General features: G+C 44.5%; 1 non-coding gene across 1 annotated transcript; it reads left to right on the top strand.

Moving 5' to 3' along the window:
• Window positions 1–479: 479 nt before the first annotated feature.
• On the top strand, window positions 480–553 carry TRNAN-GUU (transfer RNA asparagine (anticodon GUU)). Its single transcript has one exon. It is a non-coding gene; the product is annotated as a tRNA-Asn (tRNA).
• The last annotated feature ends 8,337 nt before the right edge of the window (window positions 554–8,890 follow it).

Below are 8,890 nucleotides of genomic sequence, written 5' to 3'. Positions count from 1 at the left end.
CGTGACTCTCCATCCTTTAAACCTGTACAGCACGTGGTTCTTCCCTCCAAGCGTGTCGTATTCTCTCCGTGCGACCTGCCCCCTTGGCAGGTTCTCCCCTGGGTCCCCGGTTACTGGTGGCGCGCCCGGCCCGCACGGTCCCCGCCGCAGAGCACGCATGGCGCGCAGCCATTGCTGAGAGGATCTTTCCTACCCCGAGTCCGGGCCGGCTGCGGACCACTGGCCGCTGCCGCCACGAGGGGCGCGCTTCGTCCCCAGAGAAGCCCGGAGTCACGCGACCTCGCCCGTCCCCTCCCACGCGCCGGGGCACAGCCTTTCCCCCCGCGGCGGCCGCTGGGCACCTCGGCTGCTTCCGCTGCCTCCTCGGCGCGCCCCGCGGCTTCTCAGCCCGTGCCTGGGGTGGCGACGCCCAGGGTGGCTAGAGCGGCTGCCGGCGCCGCGGAAATCTGTACACACCGCAGCGCGGCCTGAGTAACTGGGTCTCTGTGGCGCAATCGGTTAGCGCGTTCGGCTGTTAACCGAAAGGTTGGTGGTTCGAGCCCACCCAGGGACGGTCAGCGCTTATTTTCCCGAGACAACATTTACCAGATGGTTCGTTTTAATAATGAGATTTTTAATCGAATAGGAGCATGATGCTACGTTTCTAGGACAAGGACAGACAATATCCCCTTAATGTGTGGTGCCTAGTGGCTGGACCCAAGGGAGAAGCTGTGTCTGCACTGGAAGCCATGGTTTGGCAATTCTATTCCTACTACTTATCCAAGGGAAACTTGCACGTGTGCTTCAGGAGACCTTCCCAACAATGCTCACAAACGGCAGTGGTAATAGCAAAACAGCAACTCAATTGCCCATTGACTGGTGAATTTATAAATTCCACTGGTGTTTCTCAGAAAAATCTGGCACCACCAAAAAGCAAATGTAGTTATTTAAGATTGCCTTCTTTGCTTCCAAAAGCCTGAGCAGCCTTCCAGATGAAAACGTGTAGAGGAGTCATTTTAAAGCATATGGAAGCTTACCATCTTAAGAAAGTATTTATTCAGTTAAGTTCTGTTACAGCTTTTGGACAACGGACTTGAATCTAGGGAAAAATGTTAGTGTTTACCTTGGATTACTGACAGAATTAACCCTGAAATTAAACGCCAGCAGAAATTGTGCGGGTTCCTGTTACAAGCTCTTGAATAACATATTTTCAACTCTGGTCTAACAGAGGACACATATTTTTCAAGCAGAATATTCACATAAGACTTTAAGTAAAGATAGAAAAACACATGATAATATAATAACATGATAATATAATTTATTTCTACCAAGATTCAGGTCTTATGGTAGGTGCTTTGTCTCTGGGATCTACTTACCTCCAACAGAACTTAGAGGCCTGGAAGAAGGAGTAGTTAATAGAGTCACTAGGCTGTCTTTAAAGGAATGCCTTGGCAAATGTTTGCTGATAGTTATCAATCAAATAATTGTCGATAACACAATACCCTCTGTTGTTTAGTTAGCAGCCCTGGAAAAGAAGACACAACGTTGTACTTACGGTGGAATTCCAGGCAACAGAACAAGTAGCTCTCAAAAATGTTCTTAGAGGCCGGGTGCAGTGGCTCACACCTGTAATCCCAGCACTTTGAGAGGCCGAGGTGGGCGGATCATGAGGTCCGGAGTTCAAGACCAGCCTGGCTAACATAGTGAAACCCTGCCTCTATTAAAAATATAAAAATTAACTAGGCATGGTGGTGCACACCTATAGTCCCAGCTACTCAGGAGGCTGAGGCAGGAGAATCACTTGAACCTGGGAGGTGGAGGTTGCAGTGAGCTGAGATCGTGCCACTGCACTCCAGCCTGGGTGACAGAGCAAGGCTCCGTCTCAGAACAAAAAAAATGTTCTTAGGTAGGAATCTTTCTGATGCCCATCAAATTCCAAACGTCCTATCTACACTTCTGGGTAGCTTATAGTAGAAACAACAAAATGAGGGGAAATTAGACCACAAGATAATTTATATACTGTTCAAACCTAGTCTCACATTTCAAGATGCAGGGCATATATTTGCTATCACTACAATTACAGGGACTTAGAAAACATGCCCTTAGAAAACATGCCCTTCCACTTCGAAGCTGAATATATTACCCTAGGCGAGGGCAGAGATCATTTTCTGTTATAAATGATCATTTTTAGGCTCCAAGGGATTTCCTTCAAGATACACTTCAAATTCTTTTTTTTTTTTTTTTTTTTTTTTTGAGACGGAGTCTTGCACTATTGCCCAGGCTGGAGTGCAGTGGCGCAATCTCGGCCCACTGCAAGCTCCGCCTCCCGGGTTCATGCCATTCTCCTGCCTCAGCCCCCCGAGTAGCTGGGACTATGGGCGCCCACCACCACGCCCGGCTAATTTTTTGTACTTTTTTTTTTAGCAGAGACGGGGTTTCACCATGTTAGCCAGGATGGTTTCCATCTCCTGACCTCGTGATCTGCCCGCCTCGGCCTCCCAAAGTGCTGGGATTTCAGGCGTGAGCCACTGCGCCCGGCCTCAAATTCTTGAGCTTAGCAAAAGGGCTTCTATGGTCCATACCCTAGTCTCCTACCATGTTCCTTCATGAAAGCTTCACACAGTTACATGCAGTTACCAAGGGTTCCCTGAGTTACCCATGCAGCCTTACACACCCCACCTAGATGCCTCTCCCTGCTCTGCCCTTCTCCACCTCCACCCCACTTACCTGGGAGACATCCGCTGACGCATCACCTTCTCAGGGAACCTCCCCTGATGCTGCTTCGATCTGATATAGACACCCCTTCTCCCAGCAGTCACCACAAGCCCCGGAAACAATGAGTTGCTTGTCATCTCCACTGAGATATGAACTCCTTGAGAGTAGGGACCAGTTCTTCATTCCCAGTGCTTGCCCCTCTAGCACAGTCCTGTCCCTTAGCACATGTTCAGTGCAGAGGCACTCTCTGCCTTCTCAGGGTATGGTTCACAGATGGACAACCAGATAAAAATGCATCTGATGGAGTGTCAGCAAGTCAGCTAAAGAAAAATGTTCCCAGGCCGCGAAGTAAGCGGCCAACATAGACTGGGGCTGTGAGCCTTTATTGAGGATTTGAAACAACCCTGAGAGATGTGGACAGGCAGGTGACAGGCATTTAAGGCCAAGGAAGATTCCAGACAAAACGAGAGCAAGGGTAAGAAATGAACATAACCAGTACATAGGACAAGTTTACTTCAAGAAGGTGCAGGGGAAATGTTCTTAGCTCCTGGAAGGTCCTTGAATACCTAGGATGCGGCTAACTTTACCCCATAAAGGAAGGGAGTAACTTATTAGAGATTTCCGTTTCAGGGTAGAATGAAATCTATTTTAGGTGATTGGTGTGGCAACAGTGTAGGGGAAATAGTAGATCAGAGGCTAGTTAGGAGGAAATTATATTTCAAACGAGGCACAATGAGGCTGTGGGTTCAAATGGGCCTGGAGAAGGCAGCGTGGGTGCAATTCAAGGGAAAATTGGGCAAGTGTTGGGGACTGCAGCAGTGGGGAAGTGTCTATGGTGATGCCTACATTTAGAGCCTGGCTGATGCTACTAACAGGAATTCAAAATCTGAAAGAGTCTTAAAGAAACTTAGGAATAAATATTACAAATTGTCCAGACTGTTAGCTTACCTTACATGTGGCTGATTCCCTACCATGGAGTTGCTCTGGAACCTAGAACCTAATTTCAGAAACAATCTTTGGCTTTGGGTTTTTAATTTTTTTTGTTTTTTTGCATAAGAAAGCATTTTTCATTGTTTTTTGTTTTTCAGTTAAATTTCACTTTAGATTTAAGTTAAACTTCATTTATTGAAGTCAAACTTCCCAAGAGACTACCTTACAGGTACATGGAGCCCTGTGAAAATCCAAATGACAACCTAAAGACCCTCTCCCTAAAATATCCATATTCGGAGATGAGATTTTGTTCAGTGTCCAAGAGAGTCACAGGCCCTCCAAAACAGAGTTCTTGGCCCCCAGGTTTTGAAGACCTGGCTTTTACTTTATTTATTGGATTTACATTCTAACTACTGATAAAGGCCACAAAGCATGTCAAATCCAAAGTGTTTAGGTACAGAAAAATTACTAAACTGGAGACTTTAAGGTAACACAAAAATAAAAAACCAGAATAGTTTAATACTATTGACAAGTCACAAAGAGAAACAAGTTTGATTTTTTTTGGCTTAGTAATTAAGTAGTTCTATAAAATTAATAATAAAGGACTTGAGACAAAAAAAAAAGCTGCCTTGAGGTTTTAACACTTAATGCTTTATTGTTGCAATCTGGAATGACCAGTTGGGAGGGGCTTTAATATACTGAACCTTTCAGGGTCACTTCTATGGAGATTTATTCCATCAGCAGATACCAATTTGCATTTTTTCCCTTGTGAGTTACTTTAATGACACCCAGAAAATTGCCATATTTTAGTCACCTCTCATAGAAATGGAGCCATTTTTCACCATGCTTTTTTAGTAAAAACAAAACAACAAAATTATTGTCTAAGATAACAAACTAGTTATTCCCAAACAGGTATATCAAATGCACACTTCAAAATAAGGAGATTCTGAATTACCTTAGCAATAAACTGAGTACATTATTGTATGTGTGAATATGAGCATAATGATCATTTATACTTCATTGAATGATATATTCACTTATACTTGAGTACAGGTCTGATCATTGGAATTCATTGTAATAAATATCACATAGGGCCGGGCATGGTGGCTCACACCTATAATCCCAGCACTTTGGGAGGCCAAGGCGGGCGGATTGCCTGAGCTCAGAAATTCAAGACCATCCTGAGCAACACGGTGAAACCCCGTCTCTACTAAAATACAAAAAATTAGCCGGGCGTGGTGGCATGCACCTGTAGTCCCAGCTACTCGGGAGGCTGAGGCAGAAGAATTGCTTGAGCCCAAGAGGCAGAGGCTGCAGTGAGCCAAGATCACGCCACTGCACTCCAGCCTGGGCGACAAAGCGAGACTCCAGCTCTAAATAAATAAATAACACATACGAGAAAAATCTGCCATGGATAAGAGCCAATATACAACTGAAGTTTAAAATATAGAATTTCTCTATTAATTACCAAGCACAGGGATTTTTTACACCACAAGCGCCACAGTCAATGGGACACCAGTTTACAACTGCAAACATTTTGCCATCCTGCTAAACAGGGCTGGTTTATATTGCCTTAGGGCCGAGGGGAGCATTCACTCTCAGGTGAGTTGTGGAGACACTTGAACCTCCTCAGCATATTTAGATAATATCAGCCTCCCAGCCCAGTGAAAAGGCTTGTAACAAAGAGAAAGCTGGCAAGAAGGGTACTTTACCAAGCTTTTACATGCCTGCACTAACTAAACAGGAAATGCATGTTCGTTTTCAGATTTGAAGTATTTCATAGGGTTCCTTTTCTCCCTATAAGCTCTGGCTTCTGTGTTAATCTACTGATTATTTTGAACTTCTCCAATACTGGATTTATCGTCACCGCTGTGCTTTGCTATCCTGCAAATATTAGTAAGTGCCTTTTCATGGATGTGCCGTACTTAGAAGCATCCTGAGGCGCCTTTCAGCCACTCTTGCTTCTTCCATGGTTCCTTGAGGGAACACTGGCTGGGGAATTAGGGATGTGAACCTCTTGGTGTTATTGAAAAGCTGTCAAAATAGCAAAATTCCAACAAATCGAGTGTAATAATTTAATTGGCTTTTACTAGCGATACATGAGTCAGGCAGCATCCCATCTATAAATAGAAGGGTACTTCAATAAGCTGAGCAGAGAAGATAGGTTTTACAGGCAGAAATAGACCAAAGAAAGCAGAAACCAAGAATGAAAGCAGATTGGTCATTTCAAAGTTTCTTTCCTTGTAGGATTAAAGCAGAAGAGCCTCATCATGCTGGCTCAGGTTGACCGGGCCTCTTCTAATTGGTTGCTGTGAATCTTTTGCTTTTTTTGAAAAACCGACCTGTTTCAAAGTTCAGTTTGAATACATAGCACCTAGGACAAGTGAAGCCATTCAGGTTTGGTCTGTTCTTTGGGCCTAGGGCAGGAGCTTAGGCCAAAACAATGGTCTCTTTAAATTTTATTCAATACAGCTAAAAGAGCCAGAGAAACAGTCGCAAATATGTTCACTGAGCAGGCCTGTTCAGAGCCCACGAACCATACATAGGTGACTCTTTACGTGTGGCAGGGGTGCCCAAACAGGCTTTGCCTCTGAAAACAGCTCAGAATTTAGTCATTAGTTTAATGTCACTTTGGGATGCTTTCTTTAGTCCACCAGATTTGTTCCGCCTCTTCTACCATGAACTCCCAAAGCATCCTCTTCCTCCAATGCCATAAGTCATGTTTTTTGACCCTATGGCCTCTGACTACAGTCTTTTGGACTACAGCTGCTGACTCTAAGCTTGAAGAGGCTGTTCCATTTTGTGTTCTTTTCTTCTATAGTATCCAGCAAAACTCTCTAATCAATTGTATCTTTCACTTTTCTTACTCTTTTCCTGACTTACACAGTGCATGATCGTGAAATGTTAGGTGGATGAAAGACTGGCTAAAACTTAATAGACCTTCCTCCTGGCCTTTTTTCTTCTGAAAAATTGGCATTAAATCATTGTAATTTACACTTTTAATTTGGCATTCAGTAATATTTCACTGAAAAGTTTTCCCTGATAATTTCAACGTACTATAGGAATTAAATGTAATAACAAATAACATGTGTTGGCTGGGTGTGGCTGGGTGTGGTGGCTCATACCTGTAATCCCAGCACTTTGAGAGGCCAAGGTGGGCAGATTGCTTGAGCCCAGGAGTTCGAGACCAGCCTTGGCAACACAGTGAATTTCGGTATTTACCAAAAATACAAAAATTAGCCAGTTTCATAACCTGGTCTCAAAATAAATAAATCAGTAGAATATTTTTTAATTAAAAAATGTTATTAAATGTAGTATGAAAGATATGTGAATGGTGTATTCTAAATGGTTAAAGAATAGTGAAGGTTGTTCAATAAGTATTTGAACAATAAGTTTACTGTTTGGGGAAAAAATAGTACAAAATAGAAACTTCAATGTTACACATCAAAATACATTACAAATAATTAAAGATTCATATACCAAAAGAGAAAGCAAAGGAAAAAAAAAAGAAATGTAGTTTCATTAGAAGATATGTATATTTCTTTGGTGGAAACAATCTTGCTAAAACATGATGCCAGAAGGAAAAGAATGTAAAATAATGTTAAACTTCTACATGTTGAAACATTAAAAATGATGATCAAGCATAAACCAAAATTGCCAAATGACAGAGAAGATTTAATATCGTTACACTTAGAGCTGATATAAATGAGATCCCAATTCAACGACTGCAAGTCTGAAGGGAGGCCCACAGAGCTTCTCACACTTCTTGTTCAGACACACCCTGCCCTCACTCTCTCTCCAAAAGATTCCTTGCCTTGTCTTTTAAACTGCCCAGGAGGCCAATCCCAAGAAAGATACAGCAATTAGAATTTAGCCTCCCTCGGCTGGGTGTGGTGGCTCACGCCCATAATCCCAGCACTTTGAGAGGTGGGAGAAGCCCAAAAACCCTCTCCCCAGGAGACCCCTTCATAAGTTGCACTCTTTTCTTTTTTGTTGTTGTTTTTGAGACAGGGTCTCACTCTGTCGCCCAGGCTGGAGTGCAGCAGCACGATCTCAGCTCACTGCAACCTCCGCCTCCCAGGTTCAAGTGATTCTCTTGTCTCAGCCTCCCAAGTAGCTGGGACTACAGGCACACGCCACCATGCCCGGTTGATTTTTGTACTTTTAGTAGAGATGGGGTTTTGCCATGTTGGTCAGACTGGTCTCAAACTCCTGGCTTCAAGCAATCCGCCCGCCTCGGCCTCCCAAAGTGCTGGGACTACAGGCATGAGCCACTGCACCCAGCCTAAGCTGCACCCTTGTTGATTGCTGTCACCCTGTGAAGACTGAGCCTCCCAGGACACTGAAGCCTAGACCTAACCTCGCCCCCTGACCCTCCCACAGTGCCTTTTGGAATGTGTGGTCTGTCCTTAATCCCACTGCCCCAGTTTTTTTCTGCCAACAGTCCCTTCCCTGCCGTCGTGCTAAGTGGAACCTGAATATTCGCTGAATGTCCCTCTACAGCCCTGGCCAGTGGTGGCTGTCTTATCTCCCACATTCCACATACTACTGGGCCTGGAGATGAGAGAGGTTCTTCCTTGTTGCCATTTCAGCCACTCCCTCCCCTGCCCACTCAACCCTCCAGTGACTCTGAAGCACTTTGGACTGAGCCCCTGCCCCTGCTCCTTTGGCTGTCATCTGCCGTTTTCATGGCGTTCTGCCTGTCCTTGAGGATTTTTGCTCCGGCTCACTGTATATTTCTTTCTGCTAGGGCCACTGCTGCCATTTAGATGACTTTGCCTCGCACAGAGACAATCCATGTGCGATCCTAGCCTCTTGGTGCCTCTTTCTCCTCATTTTTCATGAATTCTTGCCAACTCTGGCCCTGCAGTTTCCTTGTCATACTCAGACTTTGTCATCACCTGTAACCTTGCTATCTCCAGAAGCTTAATTTCAAGCACACTACTTTCTAGCCAGCTTACTTCCTCCACGAGTGCCTCTCTGCCATTCTTTGAACCTTGCTCTGATCCACTGAGCTCTGCCACCACTCAGCAGACAGCCACTTCCTGTGTTCCTTACTTATCCATCCCTACAATCATTACCCTTGCAGGCAGCCTTCCTTTTCGCCTCTATCTCCTTGTCCCATTTGCCTGACAATTCCTCTACATTGGCTGAAACTAACTTCACACTTACTCTCTCTGTCCTGCACCTGAGCAGTTAAATACGACTGGAGAAAAATAAACCACCATCTTAGCTGGTCTCCATTAAATTGATGACCATAAACTTC

This window comes from Pongo abelii, chromosome 14, assembly GCF_028885655.2.
Source record: "Pongo abelii isolate AG06213 chromosome 14, NHGRI_mPonAbe1-v2.0_pri, whole genome shotgun sequence".
Taxonomy (NCBI): Eukaryota; Metazoa; Chordata; class Mammalia; order Primates; family Hominidae; genus Pongo; species Pongo abelii.
Note: the sequence above shows the minus strand (reverse complement) of the source record. Positions and strands in the feature narration are given on the sequence as shown.